Genomic DNA, 21351 nt, shown 5'->3' with positions numbered 1-21351 from the left:
GGAGAGCCACGCGCATGATCAGAGGTCAGGAAAACAGATCTTACGATGACAGGCTGAGAGTCATGGGACTCTTTAGCCTGCAAAAGCGCAGGCTCAGGGGTGATCTGATGGCCACCTATAAGTTTATCAGGGGTGACCACCAAGATCTGGGGGAACGTCTGTTCACCAGAGCGCCCCAAGGGATGACGAGGTCGAACGGTCACAAACTCCTGCAAGACTGTTTCAGGCTGGACATAAGGAAGAATTTCTTTACTGTCCGAGCCCCCAAGGTTTGGAACAGTCTGCCAGCGGAGGTGGTTCAAGCACCTACATTGAACACCTTCAAGAGTAAATTGGATGCTTATCTTGCTGGGATCCTATGAACCCAGCTGACTTCCTGCCCTTTGGGCAGGGGGCTGGACTCGATGATCTCCCGAGGTCCCTTCCAGCCCTAATGTCTATGAAATCTATGAAATTTATTAATGTTAATGGGGTTCATATAGTCCAGGGATAAGTGCAGTAGAGAGGGCCATGAGGAAATGAAGAATTCTATATCTGGTGCACTGTTTGGGTAGTGGTCAGTAAAGAAGGCATAGTTCCTTGAGTAAAAAGGATAAAAATAATATGCAAGATGTGTCTACACATGAAATTAATGTCTATGAATAAACTCCAGGGCTTATTGCTCCAGAGTTTATTGCTCCGGGGCATGACATTTGAACATATGCTGGGGAACAGTTAAACTACACAGCAATAAGCTCTGGAGGTTATTCATGCACAGCACATTGAGCTGAGTCAGAGTAGCCCTGGCTGTCAGGGGGTCCATGGGGTCAGCCTGCCAGGCAGGGGCTGCTCCCCCCAGCACAACATGCTGAGGAAGGAGTGGCTGGGGCATTAGGGTGCTTCAGAATGGGGTTAGCCAGGGAAGGGTCTACACATGTGCTGCTCTGGAGTTTTTTATTTATATTTACAAATACTATCCTGCTGTGGAGTAAATTAATTTACTCTGACCTAAAACGGGCACATATGTAGATTGTGCAGCTAATTAGTCAACTGTGCAGTGAGCATCTTGTGTGGATGTGCCCTGACTAGCCTTATTTACTCAGCACTGCCAATCTTGTATACTGAATGAATCAGAGAGTAAATCTTTGTTTTAGCATAGATTTTGGTAAGTAGTTTCCTAGATTTTTAAAGAAAGTTTAAAAAATATTCATTATTTACAGCTCTGACTGTTTTCCCATTATACATCAGGGATTCATCCTTAGACTTTAGCAATTGCAGCACTGCTCTGGTTATGGAATTATAGGAGTTGGGAACTAGAGAAAACTATTTTCTTTCTAAATCATGCCCCGGTTAAAAAGTAGGGACATATCTACAACAGTTTCTGCAGTGTTCTAGCAGTTGTTATTAAACATCGTGTTCAGACCCTCTAGATCCCTGGTGTATGGAGAAGGAATGGTTGAGAGGTGTTTGGTAGTAGGTTCAAGAGTGCTGCAAGGGTAATGCAGATTTTGGGTTCAATTGGTTTACCAGTGCTGGACCATTTAATGGAAAGCATAGCCAATAGGAAAGTATTCTATTAGGATTCAGATTCAGACAGTTTGGAGGGCAGTGATTTGATTTGGAGATTCAGATCACTGTCCTGAATCAATTCAGTGCATGGTACCCTGCTGAGCTGCACTGCACCCATGCCATGGGGCAGCTGCCATGCAGGGACGAAGCAGGAGGGGGTTGATCCCCACTGCCCCATGCTGTGCTGGGGGGCTCTGCCATGAATGCCCAGAGACCTCAGTCACTGCTGTTGCAGCTGGTGAGTGTGGGGCATTAAAAATATTTTTTTAAAAGTCCTGCACTCACCGGTTGCAGCAGTGGCAATTGGGGCCTCTGGGCACTCATGGAAGAGCCCCCCAACACAGTGCAGATCAGTGGGGGGCAGCAGGGATTGCCCCACTCTGCGCAACCTCCACACAAGAACTGTCCCATGGCATGTGTGCAGCGCAGCTCAGCAGGGCACCATGCACTGTATGGGAGCTGGGGCAGCTCCACATGTTAGCCAGAGCCTGGCACCACTCAGCCCCAGTTGCCCCAGATCCCAGGCAGTGAGAGGTACCCTGCTGATCTGCGCTACAGCTTCACCATGGGGCAGCTGCTGCACAGGTGCCAGGTGTGGGGGTGTGATCCCTGCTGCCCCCCACTGCTCTGCACTGTGTGGGGGGCTTTGCCACAAGTGCTCAGAGGCCCCAATCACCACTGCTGCAGCCAGTAAGTGTGGATTTTTTTTTTTTTTAAAAAAAGCCCTGCATTCACCAGCTTCATCAGTGGAAATTAGGGCCTCTAGGTGTTCATGGCAGAGCCCCCCTGCACAGTGCAGGGCAGTGGGGGGCAGTGGCGATTGCATCCCCCAGCTTGGCATATGCGCGGTAACTGTTACATCACGTGGGTGCAGCTTTGCTCAGCAGGGTTCTGTGTGCTGTCTGGGATCTGGGGTCATTGGGGCTGGGCGGTGCTGGGCTCTGGCTGACACGTGGAGTTGCCCCAGCTCCCAGACAGTACCTACTGCTTTTCTGATCCGCGCTGCACCTGTGTCATGAGGCAGCTACGGTATGGGTGCCAGGCAGAGGGGATGATCCCCGCTGCCCCCTGCTTCACCATGCTGTGTGTGTGTGTGTGGGGGGGGGGGGCTCTGCCATGAGCCCTCAGAGGCCCTGATCCCCACTGTCAGAGATGGGGAGTACAGGGTTGCTGTTTTTTTAAATTGCAGGGGGGTTGGCCTGGGTGGGGGATTGGGCCAGGCAGGACAGCTGTGGGGGCTTCTCCTGGGGCTTCTCTGGCTGTGCCTGCCTCTGCCCTGGTGCAGGTAGCTGCGGGGGCTATGCCCTGCTGCTGCTTGCCTAGCTGATGTGGGGGGCGGGGCCTGATGCAGGTGCAGCTTGCGCTGGGCGGCAGCTGGGGATAGTCCCCACTCCTGGCGCTGCTGCAGTCACATCAGTGCTGGGAGCAGGAGCTCTGCCCTGCTGCTGCTGCTTGCCAGCAGGCTCAGGGGGGCACAGGATGCGGGCACAACAGTGCTGGGATAAGGGGCCCTGCCCTGCTGCCGCTTGCCTCCTTCTGCCTGGAGCGAGCTGCACCTGCATCCCACCCTCCTTGTTCCAACTGGGCAAGCGGCAGCAGGACAGTGCCCCTGTTCCCAGTGCTGTTGTGCCCACTTCCTGCGCCCTTACATCTGTTTCCCTGAGTAATGTGCCCCCTGGACCTGACTGGGCAGCTTATCCCAGTCCTAGACCCAGTCCCTCACTCCCCCATGCTCCTTCCCTCCTCTCTCCCTCAACTCCAGCAGGCTTACCAGCTGGAAGCAACTGTGCTAGCTGCCTGTTTAGTCAATGGCTGAATTTTTTCTGAAGCTTTTCTGAATCGATTTGGATGCTTTGAATCAATTCAGAGCTTTTAATTGATCTCCTAATTTGATTCTGATTTGGTCCCCAAATCAGGCCAAATCTCTGAATTGAATCAGTTACCAAAGCTTTGGACAGCGCTAATAGCCAAAGCTATGGGCAGGTGTATTTCTGAAACAGGGTTGCTTTATGAATAAGGATTGAGGTCCATCAAGCAAGAGACCTGGGTTCTATCTGTTGTGACCCTGAGACAGAGGAAACCTTCCCTGCACAGTATTAACTGCTTGGGTGTTGTGAGGAGCACTTGGGAAGAGTCTGGCTCAGAACTTTCTGCCTGTCCCTGGGACTTGCCCCTGAAAGAGGGAGCTGAGGTACCTGGGCCATCTGCTGAGTTCTGGGGCTTGTCAGGATGGACCCCAGGCTACAGGTTGTATCTACTGCACCAGGCTTCGCAGCATAGCATGGGATGTTGTTGCTACAATCATTATAGGTGCCCTGTTTTGACACATTTAGGAATTTTAGCATGTTACTAACATTATGTTCCAGTCCCCAAAGCTTTACACCATTGATTTTCAAGAGCCAGGTGTAAAAAACAGATATTAGGGCTTCTCTGCTTTTGTAATGGCAAATGCTGGAAACCTAGATATAAATGTTGGTTGGATGAATTATAATCCTTCATTAATGCATATGCTTGTGAAGAATTAGGATTAATTTTTAATTAGAGGTTAGAAGCTTGGGAAATGGGCATTTTCTATCTAGAGATAGGTACAGTGTAGGCATTGGAAATACTAGTTGTGCCTTCTCAGCATGTTACACCCTTAACCTACATGAAGGCCAAGGGAAGCCCAGTATAAGGTTAATTCACCCATCAAAACCTGCTAGAGATTAGCGTATTGCTTTGTGAGTATTTTCAGCCAATGAAAGCATGCTGAGGATATAATGTTTCCAGTTGTATTTTGTTGGCTTGGTTTCTGCTTAGTGGAGTCTGAAATCCTAAAAGCTAATCTCTGCTATTACGGTAGTGGTATATCCCTTTCAGTGATCTGACATTGATGTTGTAATTTGGGCAAATATCTACTATTTGCATGTGAACAAGAATATTCCTGTGTGAACAAGGATCTGCAAAATTAATTATTCAGTACTTAATAGTCATTATTTCCTCTTCATAAAGTTTCAACTGTCCAATCACCGAACCTATTTGTTGCCAGATTAGCCCACTGAACGTATGGAGTAATGAAAGATCATGGAGTTCACTTTACAGATATCCTATCAAAGGTAGTTATTTAGGTAAAGGGAGCTCTTAACAATTTTAAATCTAAGATAATATTTGGGAAACTCATTCAAGCTGTGGAAGTGGAGTCTCCCTACACTGAATTAACTGTGCTTTATGAATATATATATATTTTTGAGCAAAAGTTTGGTATGATGAAGGGGGCAAGGTAAGCTGGATTCTAGCCTGCAGTTTGAGGAGCACCTTGTGGGGCTCAGTGTGGGCAGGCTTTGCTGTAAATAATTCTTGTAAATAGTTCCCTAAGTAAGACATCTATATGCCTGTTTCAACCAAGAGGGAGACAGCAATCTGGGCCTGGCAGCAGGACCCAGAGACTACACTTTGATTGGATCCTCATGCCATAGTGTTTCATTGTACTGGGTGTGTGTTCTTTCCAGGTGAGTTATATCATTCATAACTGGTTTGTTGCAAGTGTGGCTGAATGGGCCTGGGGAGAGTGAGGCTGGGAGAGAGCTGGAGAAAAGGTAATCAGAGGGAGGAGAGGGAGAAAGTCCCTGGGAGAGGGGGCAGAAGATTCTAGGGCAGACAGGGGAAAAAGGAATGGTCCCAGGGAGGACTGAGTAGGGTCTAAGTAAGGACAGAGGGCACTTAAATGACACAATAAAGACTGTTTGTTTTGAAACAGAGGCTCTCATGCTATTGGTGACAGTTGGCATTGCGATACTGCTTTAAAAGAAGAAAACGCTGCTTCTTGGGAGCTCACTGATAAGAAAGGGGTTGGGGTGGCATGGGTGCTGTGCTGCACTGTTGATAGCAAGTTGGAGGCCATAACAGAAGTGCTTAAGGTGTGACCCTATCAGGTCTCAAAAAATTGCAAATTTTGCTAAATACCGTCTCACAAGGACACAAAAAAGGATAGGCCTGATAAGAAGGAGCTCCCAGAGGCTGGGGTGCTATGGGTCTCTGGGGAAAACCAGGGACTGAGAAGAGCCAAGGTGTCAAAGCCAGAGGCTTGCCCTTTGTGCAGTCACACTAGGGCTGGCTGCAGAGGGTTCTCGCAGAAGAGGGAGACCAAATAATGCTGCTTCTTGGGGTAGTCCTGAGGAAGAGGTTTCCCCTTGGCAGGGGCAGTTGTTCCTTCGGTGACATCTGGCTTTGCAAAGCCCCCCTCCTGAGTGTTTGAAATTGTAAGGTAAGGAATGAGGATAGTTTGGCTCTGTGTTCCACTGTACCCCAGAGAATAGCAGGAAGACAGCTCGCATTAAATAATCCAGTTGTGGAACAGCCCTTCAACAGTGGGAATATACCTGCAAAAAGGACACTGACGTTTAGTAGCTTCTGACAGCTGAAAAGGTACCAGTGTGAGAGAGCAGTGAGCAATACACAGAAAGAGAGGGGGAAATTAATTTCAAGGAGAGCGATTCATTCTTTCATTCAATTTTAAAGGTGTGTCTCAAGGAAAAAAAATGAACAAGATTTCATACATGAATATTCTTGTCCAATAACAGCAAACTGTTACCAATCAGGAAAGTCCTGTATTGCAGTAATCGCCACCCCAGAACTCTTCCCTACTATTCTTTTAGATAACGGATTATTTCTACATCATGTAGAATTATTACATTTTGTCATTAATCTTGAAAATAAATAGATCATGTGAAGTAACTTCTAAAAAATTTCAAATATTCATTATCTATTGCAGGCTTTCTGGCCCTCATGTTTCCAACAGAACAGTGTGCTGACACTCACTTCATCATCACCATCATCATCATCATCATCACCACTACCCTGAACTGTCCCTTTCCTAGAGCAGAGGCTGGAATCAGCCTGAGATATATAAAGCAAGTATGTTATGTGTGTTGTGTGAAATGTTGCAAATCTTAATGCATGCAGATAGGATACTGCTCTGTAGACTGGAGGTTTTATGTTTAAAACAGCATTAGGCCTGGACTTTTCCCCACTGAAATAAATGGGAATTTTGTCACTGATATTCAAATTTAAAATAAATAAATAAATAAAATGTGTTGGCCTTTCAACAGCAGACTGCCAGCACTGAACATCCTTTCTGCTTATTGTGCTTGAGGGTAATCTAGTATTATATTAACAGTTTGTAAGTAAAAATAACTAAATTAGACGATAAGATGTGACTGGACATACTTTGTAATGAGATAAGAGCAGACCTTCAGGGTGTGGTGAGCTACCAGAGGTGTGGTGCTATCTCATTATAACACACTCCCTGGAGTATATTCCTAAAGAATTGTACACTCCAGGGTTTGCAGTTGTACTGCAATATATGCATGCCTCAGGCATCCTGTGAGGTACAAGGCCAAAGGACAAGTAGCTTTAAAACTTAAAAAGTACACAGATCTTTATGCACCTGCACACACTGTTATATTAAATGGTTTTACTGAATATATTAATTATCTGTAATGAGGCATACAAATACACATTATTTAGAATAGTTTTTCATTTCTATTGACTTCTGGTCCTTTAAGTCCACTTTATTTTAAAGATGCTAATAAAATAGGAACTCCATAAGATGTTTATTCCAATCAGTGGCTAAACATGACTGCCTCTCTAATTTGGGCAAGAGAGGGCTTCAGATCTATCACACCTATCCATTCTATTGTGTCTGCACTGAGGCAAACTATAAAGCAAGGGAATTACTGTCTATAGGTCTGATAGTTTTTTCTCCCATAGACTATATGAAAATGGAGGAATCCCAATGAAGTGAATGGGAAAAAAGAAAAAAAGAAAAGAAAGAGCAGTGTAAGGATAATCAGACCCATAGGATGAAATCCTGGCTCCATTAAAATCACTTGGAGTTTTGCCACTGAATTTAATACAGCCAGGATTTCACTCACGGTATTTAAATTAGAATATTCCTATGATGTGTAGAGGTAAATGTCAAAGTCAGTGACAAGAGCTCATGGAAGAGATGTTCTTGCATGTCTCTGTAAACTCATAAGCAAACAGAAGTTGATTTTTTTCTCTCTTGAATAAAGATAAGTGACACACATTAAGAAAATGAAGAAATTTTCAGTGATTCAACTGCTTTTTCAAGGAATTAAATCTGGTCGAGACACGGTGCAAGAAACAAGAGCATTTGGATTATTATTTTTCTTATTAGTAGTACTGATAACTATCATAGTAGTATGTAGTGGCCCCAGAAATGAACAAAAAGAGATTCATTGCCGGAAAGAACTTTCATGACGCTGCTGTTACAGATTACTTTCAAACAATTCTAAAATTGTAATGTTAGATGGTATTAAAGTTAGAACAGTTTCAAACTAGTTGCAGGTTAAAGCTTAATGCCATCTCTGACATGCACAGTTGTGACTTGCCACTAAAGGACTTGGCAAGCAGGGGCATGATCAGGAACCAGGACTTCATCCCTCCTCTGGGTGCAGAGCTGCAGGGTTAAGCATGGTGATGGCATGCAGCCCAGAGAAACTTGTCTCCCCAGGTTCCATGCTCTCACCACACTTAGTGCTAGGCCACCCTTTCCCTTTTACCCTCCAAGGATGTGTGGCGCTGGAGATAGAAGCCAGCCCCACCCTTCCCCCAATTTTTCTCCTGTGTAGGGGAGAGCCTCCCAGGTGTGAGTGAAAAGCTTAGCCCTCTGATGGGAGGGCTGAGTGCCTGGCCCCCAGCCTAGGGGCCCAGATTGGGTCTCCTGGGGCTGCTGGAGCTGGCAGCATGGTGGCATTGGGCTGGTGTCAGACTCACTGTGGGCAGGTGGGGGTGTTGATTTCAGACTAGGACCGCCCATTGGGCACTACAGCTTGTGAGGATGGAAAGTTTGTCAGGGGTAGAAGGACTGGGAGCCATGCAACCTGGGATGCTAGATGACTTTACTTCAGTCACCTTATCTCCGTGGAACAGACTAACATTACCCTTGTTTGAGAAGGTAGAACAGATCAAAGATAACCCTCAAACAAAGTGGCAGAACTTTAAGACACTTAGGGCACATCCAGACAAGTATGCACATGTGTTTTCCTAGGGACAAATAGCAACAGCACATAGTTGTGCAACTACTAATTGTCCTTGGGGAACACTTGTGCATGTGTGCTCTGGCACATGGCACATTGTCCTGGGTGGGGTAGGGGACGCTGAGGCCAGCACCTGGGCTGGTCCCAGCAGCCTTACCTGAGGCCCTGGGGGCTTCCCACAACTCCAGCAGTGGTGACCCAGTTCGAGCAGTGCACACTACCGCTACATGTGCCACTCTGCTTTTTTCAGCCACATGTTTTTTTAAAACCAGGATCTCCCGGTGTCAAAACCCCCCCACCATGCTGCAAATTAGCAGAAAGGTGAATACCTGCGTGTGTGGCATGTGTGGTTTGTAGTGCTGCATATCCGCCTGGGCACCATATACCTCACATGCATGTTCACCTGGATGCACCCTTAGAGGATACTTAGTACATTTTAACACCTTGAATGCACAGATACACCCAATTTAAGTGCTTTTAGAATGGTTTAAAGGTAACCTGTAATATCACCCTCAGTCTCTTTTAATGATGAGATGCAACAAGCGGAAAAGACAAACACATGTGTGGGCCAAAAGAAACAAAGATGAGGCACTAGTAGATAAACAAATGTTTGGATAGATTTGCAGTATGTAGCTCACTACCTGCTGAAGCATAGTTTAATGATAGTATTCTGGAGATTTTAGGGAAGATACATTAGTGACAATACAGTTTTATCAGGGAAACTTCTGTACTGCATAAGGGGAATCATGAGTTACTTTCCTTGTTCCTGTTGATAGAAACTGCAGTGTTTTCTCCATACAGAAAACATAGGAAGACAGGACCTGTAGGGACATTAATCTTGCAGCCATCACAACATCTAATCCGTTTCATAAACTGTTTGAGTTGACTTATTAAATGTAGTTAAATTTTTGTTCACACTGATTAGAAAAAGTTTTCAGAACCTGATGGCTGTAGTAGTTAGGTTCCTTCTTCTGCTTCACAGGCTAAATCTATTTATTTGCAGTATATGCCCATCTTCTCTTGTGCCACAACTTTCCCTTTGCTTACATAGTTATTTTCCTTTTCTAGAGTTTAACTATGTTATATATACACTGACAGAAATCATATCTCCCCTCAGCCTTTGTTTTGCTAAGTTGTACAAGCTGTTGCCAAAACTGGCAAGTTTTGATGGCCTCAGTGAGCTGCCAGAGTGTAGCTGAACAGTAATCCTGAAACCAGCTTGGAGCCCCAGGTGACTGCAGCCTGAACTTTGGAGACCGTTACAGATGGTATTTTAGCAGAAGGTTTAAAGTAAACAGCATGCCAGGCAAAGCAAGTAATAAGGTCTGCAATGTACATGAAGCAAACCATAACAGGAAACAGCTTGGTAGAGAGTCTTAGCGTGGTTACTAATAAACTATTACTATTCAATCAAAATGATGCATAAAGTATAGATGTGCATGTTGTATCCTTAGTTATACTGGAAATAATTAGTGGGCTATGTATCTAGCTTATGTATTGCTCCATTTGACTATATACTCCTGATAGCTTTTCAGAACTCTGGAGATAAGCAGAAAAGGGGAAACTTTGTAAGTGTGACCAGGTAATAAGTAAGGAAACCAGGAAAGTGATAAGGACATGTTCAAACTGATGGATCATTGGAAAAGGATACAAAATTCTGCATCTTAGAAACTGCAATTTTACAAGGACAATTTTACAAGAGCGTGGCTAACTGACTTCTTTGAGGAATGAGGAAGAATTGATTCTAATTTTTTCGAAAAAACAAGGAACACAAAGTAATTGGCACTAGCCAATCCAAAGCTGGTTGTTAGAGTTCAAATACATGCATATGGGCTTGATCAGAGGTAAGATCAGGGAGAATACAGGGATCCCCAGAAAGGACCTGCTGCTGACATGATGTCATCACCCTGTATCTTGGGTTTGGATGAAAGCTTGCCTCCTTCCTTTTATCAGTAGCCAACCTACCAGAGTAGCTGAGATTCAGATAATGAAACCAAGATCTCTTTGTCTGTTATTGAAAGATGGGCTTTCCATTCTCCTAATCATCCTAATAGCCTTTCCCTGCCCCTGTTTCAGTTTTGATCAGAACTGTACACCATATTTCAGTTGAGCTTCCATCAGTGCCTTTGGCAATGGGCTGTGCCTTTAGTGATACACCACTCCTTCTTCTCCCTCAGTCATTTCTATTTGAGAAGCTCCCAGATCTGTAAGCTGAGTTTTTTCTTATTAATGCCCAAGTGTATGCTCATCCATTTTGCACTTCCAAGTTTCATCTCTTTAGCATTTACTTTTAACCTCAAGGGCATCCATCAACAGCTTTCATCAGTAGATGCCTACATTTTGTCTGGAACACCCCATCATTTGTAATCCCAAATTACATCTGATCCTGTTACCTCCAGGTCTCTAAGGATTCTGTACTTCAAGATCTAGTCTTAAACCTTGCATAAAGGCTTGAAGTCAGATTTACAGACCTCTCTGGTTGATCAGATCAGGCCTTGTTCCCTCATAAACTATAAGCGTCATGGGGCTGGTTTCTATTCTACCTGCTAAGCATCTCCATGGATTTAGGTCCCTAAGTGCAATTCTATTCTGCCCTGCTAAATACAGCTCTTGAAAATCCATTCATGCATATACTTTTGTAGCACAGCATCATCTGAGTCTTCTGACTGAGTCACGTAAAAGCTGCAAGGAGGAAGAGAACCCACGTACATTTAGTATAAGTAAGTGTTCAGGGGCTCAATCAGGGCATAACCGAATCACATGTAAGCACCTAAGTCCACTTAGGCATCTAATAGTTGGAATAGAATCTGGCCAATGTTTTTTCTAGTCACACGGTGCCTCTTCTGACTTAATAAATGTGTTAAAAATATTTGTTTAATGAAGCTCCAGTGTAATGTGCCATTTTTTTCAGTATTGTAGGGAGGAGATACTTGGTTGGTCTTCTCTTGAGTACATAAAGCTCCTGGAGTTTTGCTTCCATGCCAGGATGGTCATTTCCATTTCCATCCCTTTATTCCCAAGATCTATCATGCCTTTGCCCTCATGCACAGCAGCATCAGCCTTAGTGAAAACAGAAGCAAGGCGTTATTTAGGTTTGGGGTCATACCTACCCCATCTGTTCTAATATCTAGCACAATGTGCTACAAGGTAACCTCTCTTTTTGTCGTATTTTATTCTTAGGTAGCTGAAGAACATTTTTCTATTTAGTTTAATACGCTGTGTAAAGTCAAGCTTGAGCTGGTAATGCTCTGCAAAAAATCTGTGCTTTTTGATCTATACAACCTAGTTTGTGCTTGTTTTGCTGATCCATTCGTTTTTTTCCCCATTTGCTATAGGTTTCTCTGCACAATTCTAACTATAGGTGGGAAAAGATAAAAGAAAGCTGAGAAGAGAACATCCATTTTCCCTAAAGAAAGTATCCAAGAACAGTAATCCAGGAGCCTCCTCCTGAAGATCATCCAATGCTGAAGGATCATTCATCAGAAGAACAGGGAAAACATTTTTCAGAGACATAAAAAAATGAGGTAAACCTTTTCTGAGGTTCTTTCTCTACTAGAAACAAATAAGGGGAAATATGGAACAGGAAATAAGTCCTAGCAAGGGGCAGGGCCACTGCCTGTTTTTTATAATATGAAAAAAATAGAATTTCAAAAGGTCTTTGGTGATCTATTGAACTTTATGATGATTTGTCTTTCTTTGTTCTATTTAAGCTGATTAAATGTTTTCATTCAGAAAACTGCAGTTCACAAAGCTGAACACTTTACACAGGAAAGGGTTCAGCTTTCAAAAGTTTGCAGCCCATTTAAATGGTCTATACCTTTCATTTCAACCTTGAAACCAAAAAGATGGCAGTTCTTTTTGCTTAACAAAAAAAATGTTGTTTGGAAATTGACACTTAATATTTTAAAATAAAATGATAGCCCAAATCCCACCCCCCAAAAATGAAAAAAAAAATTTGATTGAGCAATAGTGAACTTTTTGTCTAAGCAAAAAATTTCAAGATTTTGACTTTTTGTCCTGTTTTTAGTCTATGATGATAGCATCTGGGCTTCCTTTCCCCGCTAGGGAGCAAGACAGCAGGTTCTATCTGCTTTCGAAATTTTTCTTGCCTCAGAATATTTTCTAAATGAGACAAAGTTGTACCGATTTTAATTAAAGCGAGGCAACTCTCTAATGTAGTGCTTATGTTTTGGTTTGAGTCCTTTATATGTATTAGTTTTAGAAGTTTAATCCTTAGTGCCATTCTTAAAAGGAAATACGAGTGTCTATACAAGGGGCTTGCACTGGTTTTTCTATTACCTGTTTAAATTGGTACAGTTTTCTCATGCAGACAAACCCAGAGAGAGTGAGGAAAAAAGTGGCTAATGTTGCGGTGAAGTGAAGGGGAGGAGGCAAAGCAAGCAAGTTATGGCCCTGAAATCATATATTATATCTATGAAACCATGACCAAAAGATGCTAATTTGTCTCAACTCACTCAGTGTGAGAGCTCCCTTTGATCCTCCTGCCTTTCCCAGAGTGTGATGTTCTCACATTTTAATGCAGAATCGTTTGACATTGAGATGCAGAGGGAAAAGAAAAAAGTCCAGTAAACAGCTTTCTTGTACTGTTTCTGAGCTTGTGGGAAAGATCATAATGTGAGCTGGAGCCTGCCACAAGAGAAATGGATTATTATTCTGGGAACACTTACATCACCGAGGACCCTTCTATAGCTGAGAGAGGCAACCTTTTACAAAGAGCTGTGTTCTGTGAACTCCTTGTCAGCTCACTGAAAGTGCAAACTCACTTACAGGTCATTCCTCCCTAGAAACACAGGCAAAGAGCTTTGGCATGCTATTTGTGACTTTTCTCCCCTCTGAAGTAAAGATGTTTTCTACAAAAATGACACCACATCAGAGAAACGCCCCCCGGAAAAGTCAGATTTAATGAGACAGATGGTTTGGGGAGGCAAGAGGAAAAGCTTAGCTAAAAAGTCTACCTCATGCTCACAAGAGCATGTTACTCTACATGCGCCATAGTTCATGTTTGCAATCAGCCAGCCTGCGTGGTTAGGATAAAATGGGAAAAATTCCTTTTGCCTGCACTTCTGAATAAAACCCACAGTGGACTAACAATGTGTGTCTGATTCTCTTCACCCCTCAACCTCCTCTTCACTCTCCATCTAAGTTGTGGAGCTTTGATAAAGTTAAAAGCTTCACAAGGGAACACTTTTCATTTTTTGGTAAAGATTTTTTTTTTACAAGTCAAAGAGAAATGTGGAATAAATTATGACAAGGACATTAAAAGGATTTCATTTCCTTGAGCATACATATGCATTCTGCTGCAGCATGTCCTCTGCCGCCCAGTGCAGCCATTGATCCACAGCTTTTATAATGAACTCTAATAACAACTCTATTACTGCCAGCCTCCTGATTGGCTCAGGCACCCACAAAATTAGCTACAAAGAAGCCAGCTTGTCAATATTAATTCCGCCACAGAGATTACTTGTTATGGTAGAACAAAGGTGTTCTGGCTCGGGCTGAACAACTTAACTCCTTGTCTCATAAAATTTAAGCTGCTATTGATCGCCTTCTTCTATTGTGCTGAAGGATTAAAAAACACACACACATACAGACACAAGTACGCTGAATCACTCTGATGCATTCTCCTAAACCGCCAGCCGCCCCCCTTCTCCTCTCCCCTCCCTGCCTACTAAGAATCATTCAGTAACATGAAGCAAATTAAATCAATGAATTCATCCTAGCAGATGGGTGCTTTAACAGTCAGTTAGCCTTTAGATAATTGAGGCGTTGACTCCGGAATCATAAAATGGATGGCTCGTTTGTACATTTTACTGAAATAGATCACCGAGGTTAAATAAATGAAATCCCATTTGTCAGGCAGTAATAAATGGCCTCCCCTTCTGCAAACAGCTCTGTTTGGCCTAATAAATACAGGGATGTTACAGTGCTCCTCCCTTGATAGGGTTATGGCTTAATGAAATGGTCTTTCCTCTGCTTGTTTTTGCCTCCTCCTGCACCGTGTGATAAGTAGCGAACCAACGAAGCTTGTAATTACAATCTTACAGAGAACCCAGCCAATCTGTATATAAATCTCACCATCCAATTACAAGATGTAATAATTTTGCAGTCAAGCTGGTAATGAGGTCTAATACTCATGCATGTGATAATCCCCCCTGGATGCTGACTCTATCAGATGTTAGCTTTGTAATTATACTGGCAGAAAATCATTATTTCATGTTCAGCAGAAAAATGAGGTTGGTGGGAAGTTAATTTTCTCTATGCTCTGTGAAGCATAGACAAAATTTTAATGATTTAATCATTATGGTTATCCCTTTTGCAATTGACCCACGTTACTTCTGTAGAAACATTGGCACATTTAAAAGTCCCTGTTACCCGATAAAGCTTGCCAGGTATGCAGCTTTTAATGTAAGAATAACCGTATACAATTAAACTATTAACCTGCCTGATAAGGGGAAAAAATCCATAGTTTTTACATTTTCATTATTTACACATAAGAGCTATAGGAATGTTTATATCCTCTCCATACTGCAATAAAATGCACATGCACATACATGTGCACATGCGTGTGCACACACATACAAATACACATGCACACTTATACATTTATGCACACACACACATTTATGTGTGTGTGTGTGTATACACACACACAAAATCTCAGCATATATATATATATATATATATATATATTTATGCATGTGTACACGCACAAAAATAGACACATACGTACCTACAAAAAAGAGTAATGTTATAAAGTAAACCCTTGCAACACAATAGGCCATATACAATATTCACAATAGCATATTAGCAACTTGGTACTCTTTTGTTCTTTTCTTGTCCAGGGTATATTTGTGAGATATTTGTAAAACCTCTACACAAAGAGCCTTTTATGCAGAAGCAGGATTTGTCATAGGAAACACTTTAAAAGTATCACCTCTGAAATATATTTAAATTTTTTTTCACTCCACAAGGATTTCCTATTATTCCTGTTTATCTGCCTTCCATTTCAAACACCATGAAGAAAGGGCAGAACACAGAATCTGGGAAACCTCGTCATAGCCTAGAGAGGGGATGGAGATAACACAAAACAAACAAAAACATTCCATGAAAGTGGCCTTCCTTGAAAAGCACCAAAAGAAAAGCAAATCTTTTATGGTAAGAACTAAGTAGCATTTTCAAACATAATTTATAGTTAATAGTTCATGGAGAAAAAAGTGCTCCAGTTACTGGGACAGATATTCCCTTTCCCTTTAAGTCTCTCCCTCCTTTATATGGGCAACAATTTCCCGTTCAGTGTACATACAGATGTTCAGGGAGGTTAGATCGCATAAAAAATGGCTACCTAATCAACTTTGGTTTACCCAGGTGCAGACCTTCCACTTAGAACTGTAGTAAGGTTGATCTAAGTGTGAATTGTTCAGGAAAGTTAGATCAGTCTAAAATGGCTGACTGAAGTTAAGGGTACCTTGGAGATAGTCTAACTTAGATCAGGTCCAGTGAGGCTGACCTACTTGACTTTCTGTACTGTTCCCAGCACAGCCTTGGGGCTGGGAAAGCACAGCCACTGGCTCCAGCCCCAGGGGTTGCACTGTTCCTATTTTTAGCTGCTTGGCCCTTTGTTTCACCCCAAAATGGACACCTCACCATCCTTGGGATAAGCCATCCCCTTCTGAATCTGTCAAACCCCCATCCTGTAAGCATAGGCAGTGAGGCTGGGGCTAATCGGGTTTAGCCCCGCCAAACATGGCTCTAGTCATGCCGCTGTGAAGCCCTGCTGCTACAGTGCTGCACTCAGTGCCCCTGCTGCACGCTCCTCCACTGCATACAGCACCAGCATGTGCTGGCTCCTCTATGGCCAGGCAGGAGGGAGGAACAGGGGTCAGGAAGCACGCTCTGCAACACACCCTGCTCCACCCACAGCCCCCCCAAATAATATTTTATCCTGATGCGTATGCTGCAAGCCACTCCCAGTGCCACTTATACCAGTGTTCACTGGTGTTGGGAACTGAGGAAGTCAGTCAGGGTTGGAGGAGAAGTGGGTAGAATTGAAGAGGTTTGATTCACCTTAGGGAGTTGTTTGTCTGCAGGTGGGGGCTAAAAGTAGCTGCTGGGCCTGGGAGGGGAGAGGCCTCCCATCCCCTTATGCCCCTCTACAGAGCCTCCCTGATCCTGTCAAACCATCCTGGACCCCACCAATGCACCCACAGAGCTACTATCCCCCCAACACCTCCCCCCACAGACCGCATTGGCCCCCAATCCACACAAGTCCCCATGTATTAAACACCACTAAAAAAGCATGCAAATGTACTACTGTGAATTAGCGCAGCCTAATGCACATTCATTTAGTAGCTCACATTGGAAGTTGCCTATACATGACAGGGAGACTGCTCCAATGTGCTGTAATTATACTGCATTAGAGCAAACTCAGTTAATCAAGGCTGCTGGAGCGTGGTAATTACCGTGCTCCAGCAGCCTCCTGCATCTCGTGTATTAGCCACCCTGCGCTTCAAAATGGTGCAGAGGGTGCTTTATCTAAAGCTGATAGAATGAGCTTTAGATAAAGCGCCCCTGCTGCTGTTTTGAAGCATGGGGACACTGAGACATGAGATGAGATGCTCTAGGTGCTTTGATTAGAAGTGACTCTCAGAGCCACTCTAATTAAAGTGCTCCTGCTGCCCCCCACCCCTGGAGTGTATGTATAAATGCCCAGAGGTACTAAATTTAAAGCTCCTTAGGAAAGGCACATTAATGCACGTGTAGATGTGCCCAGTATTTCTTAAGTTTTGAACTAATGAGATTACAACCTTTGAGCCAGACTTTTTTTTCCCACCTATTAGGCATGTAAGTAGATTTAAGTGCCTGATTGTGGTTTTATACCTCTCTGATTAAGTCCCTGAAAACCTGTGAATGCAAAATGCATCCTTGCTATTTTTTGGTGCCTCAGTCTTAAGGGTCAGATTACAGTGTGTTACATAAGTAGATGCATCATTAGATATTCAGGGGCTTCTGCTGGGAGGAAAAGACTCACACTTATGTGTCTAAATTTCCTGAGATGCCCAACAGGTGGAGTGGAATCACACTCTTAATTCATTGCATGTTTATGTATATGTATAATAATGTATTATTTAAGTAAATGTGTGTGTGTGTGTGTGTGTGTGTATATATATATGTATATAGCTTCTCAAATTACACACGCGCACACACACACACACATATAGCTCCTCAAATTACATCCTGTTTAATTGTATTGACTGGAACATGGGTGGGTGATCATCATGGTTGGGGGTTTCATATCTGCACAACTCTGTCTTTTGAAATAACAACATCGCTGTTAGCAATAAGTACGCTGTTATCCTCTATATGAACTGTGCAACTGAGTGGATAAGATTCATACTTTTGTCAGGGAGCTTCATAGGTATTTACTGACAACGGAGAAATACCGAAATTCAGGAATCATCTAATTCAGGGGTGCTAAACCCCTGGCCTGCAGGCCAGATTTAGACCATGGAGCCATGTCATCTGACCCACTGGGGTCCCCATGGGTCAAAACATTTGGTGGTGGGAAATCAGTGGCAGTGTTACTCACTGTTCCCCTGCTGGCAAATGGCCAGACCTGTGGGGAGCTTGGCAGGTCAGACAGTGTAGCCCTGTGCACTACATGGGCAGCACTGGGCCTGGCCAAGGCAATGTGGGGCCCGGTCTGGGAACATGGGGCCCAACCCCATACACCGGCTCCGGAAGGGATCCAGGCTACAAACTGATCCTGTGCCACTCATCTGACCACAAGGCCAAAAGGTTGAGAGCCACTGATCTATTTAGTTCCAGATTACAGTGGAGTATGTTGTAGATCCTTCTCCCTTTGTTTGTCCCCTTTTATTCAGTGAAGCTCTAACTCATGGCCCTGCCCATTGCTGTGGTCCCTTCTCAACCACTGCTGTTTAATCCTCTGTATGCAGTAAAAAATCTTTCTCCTTTTTTATGTTTCCTGGGTGCCTGTGAGAAATCAGTATGGGTGCCTGTAGATGTGTAGGGAGGCTGCTCCAATGCACTGTAATTAGCATGCTAATTAGCATGCTTCAGCAGCCTCCGCATCTCATGTATCAGCATCCCTGTGCTTCAAAATGGTGGGGGGAGGTGCTTTAACTAAAGCACATTTGATGAGGGGACACTAATTTGATGAGGGAGACGCTGATACACGAGACCCTGTGGGTTCTTGAATTGCAGTGGCTCTCAGAGCCGCTGTAGTTAAAGCGCCCTCCCCCTCCCCCACCTGCCCCCAACTCCTGGAGCACATGTAAAAACATCCTGAGACTACAAAATAGATGGTCTCCTCTTGTTCTCAGTCTAGGGTCTGTTGTCACAATGATCTCTAGCAGGGGCCCAAAGAGGTAGCAGGAAAAGTCCTGCATTACCTTGGCTGGCTCAGTTCCAGAATAGTCAGCACAAAGGCACAACATACTGGAAATGAAGCTCACTTAGTGCAGACAGGAGACTTTAGTGTCCAGTCCCTAGCAATCTTTCACTGACCATGTATGAACTACAGATTTTAGAGGCCAAAGTTTAACTGACCAAAGTTGAGCGGACTTCAGTAGGGTGGCAAAAGGCAGAACATTGGGACTAGGGTGAACTTTCTGCCAAATTTCAGGAGTCATCCGCCACACATACTATCTCTGCTAAGCAATTGTAAGGGTTCCCTTTTTTATTGGAGGGGGAGGAGTGTTGTTTTGGAGCTTTATTTAACATGGAGGGGAAAAAAACAGAAAAAAAAACCCTATTTTGCCCCAGCCTCATTGGCAGAGGTGACTAAGATATATAATTTCAGACTGAGTCATATACCCTGAAGGAGCAATTTCATTTAAATCATTGATGTTTGGTAAAGATATAACCAAATAAAAAAAGGTTTTATAATGGAAAGCATTAGACAACCTTTTCTATAACTGCATTTACCAGCTTGATCTGTAATATATACTTGTTGCTTTAAAAGGACCACTTCTTCAAACTGAAAATAATTATGAAGAAAGGTAACTGAAAGGAGAAATGTAAAGGTTAGGAAATGAAACTGGAAATGATAGTTAGGAGTTGTTTACAACCATCTTAATAGATTCTTCAAATGCCATAATTCTGAAATCATGGAAGATTGGTTTTTAGTTTCAAATAAATCCTACCTGTGAAAGCAGCAAGTATATAGATGTTGTGTGTGTGTGTGTGCATGTGTGTGTATACATATATACATACATACATATATACATACACACATACACACACATATATATAAATGCCTATATGTGTGTGTATATATATACTTATATGTATGTATATATGTATACATATATATAAATGCCTATGTGTGTATATATATAGGCATTAATTACAAGTTTCATATATGCACATATACCCACATATACATATGAAACTTCTAATTAATACTAACTTCTAATTAATGCTCACTGATATCACAATCCCCTTTCCAAATGCCATGTATTATATGTATATTAAATATATATATTAAACTTGCCTTCATCTCCTGCATTTTCATTGACAATATTATCCTCTCTTTCTAATAGCATCAGTTATTGAAACGTCATTTGTTTTTAACATATTATAATTTAAAATATATTGCTGTAAACCATGCTCACTATACATTTTTATGGAGAGCTTCAAGTATCACTTTAAATTGTGATTTAAAAAATCTGCATGTTATCAAGTCAACAGTGGACTGAAAAACTTGTTCCAAAAAATAATTGTCAAGGAGGACTTATCATCTTCAAATGAGAATGGTTCCTGAGGGGTTCCAGAGTGATTTGTTCCTTGATCAGTGTTTTTCTCAGCATCTTAACTAATGTTCTAACAGAAAATATAAAATAATTGTTATAACTTTTTGTACATTGTACAAATATTTGTGGGGAAACTAATAATAGATTATTAATAATAAAACCCAGACCTGAAATATCCTAAATATTGAGCTATAGGGTCATATCATATTTATCTGAATCCAAGACAACTTGGAATTTAAGACAACCCCCCCCCACAAAAATTAGATTTTGTGCATGGAAAATTATAAACTTGTTATAATTTGCATGTACAGAATCTTATTACAGGAGGGCCTTGTCACTGTTTGAGGCCAAGTTCATGATTTTTTAATGCCTGAGCTATGCAATATTATGAGAAAGTGGAGATAAAGAAATCAAGCATTGGATAAAGAAAATGATGAGAGGCTAGGAAAAGAAAAAACTGTCAAATGAAAGTGACAGGAAAATTCTAAAAGAAACTAGTGAAAAAACAAGAAAAATCAAAATCACCCTAAGAACTTTTTAATTTTAAAGGAGGCGACAAACCTAAATAAAACAATGAATGATGCACAGTTCAGCAAATTCAGCCTATAGAAGTCATTTCTACATGGTATTTTTAAGGTCAAAACTTAGAAGGATTCAAGAAATAATTGTATATTTACCTGGATAATAATAGGCACAGACAGAAGTGACGTTTATCATAATATTGGCTCCCTGAAAACACTACGACTGTGCAGTGAAACACCTGCATGGCTGCAGAGCACTTTTAAAGTGGCTGATCACGTGACAAATGAACACTCATGAAATAAGGGATCAGGTGAGGATGCCCCACTTTGGAGCACCTTAGAGGACTTGTCTTCCATACAGCTAATCTGTGGAGCAATTGGGGCTGGGCTGATGCAGCCCAGCCCTGCCCCTGGGGCTATCTGCAGGCAGGGAGTGGGGAGAGGGAG

The 21351-nt window shown here is 42.7% G+C and overlaps 1 long non-coding RNA gene across 2 annotated transcripts in view; it reads left to right on the top strand.

The window, feature by feature from the left end:
* The window catches only part of LOC149868754 (uncharacterized), a 116207-nt gene that overhangs the window by 86608 nt on the left and 8248 nt on the right, over positions 1 to 21351 (top strand). For both annotated transcript variants that reach the window (XR_016441321.1, XR_016441322.1), the window contains exons 2-3: positions 11924 to 12112; positions 15581 to 15764. This is a non-coding gene — a long non-coding RNA (uncharacterized LOC149868754). The remainder of the gene's footprint in view (positions 1 to 11923; positions 12113 to 15580; positions 15765 to 21351) is intronic.

This window comes from Crocodylus siamensis, chromosome 3 (assembly GCF_052110815.1).
Source record: "Crocodylus siamensis isolate JL-2025a chromosome 3, ASM5211081v1, whole genome shotgun sequence".
NCBI lineage: Eukaryota > Metazoa > Chordata > Crocodylia > Crocodylidae > Crocodylus > Crocodylus siamensis.
Note: the sequence above shows the minus strand (reverse complement) of the source record. Positions and strands in the feature narration are given on the sequence as shown.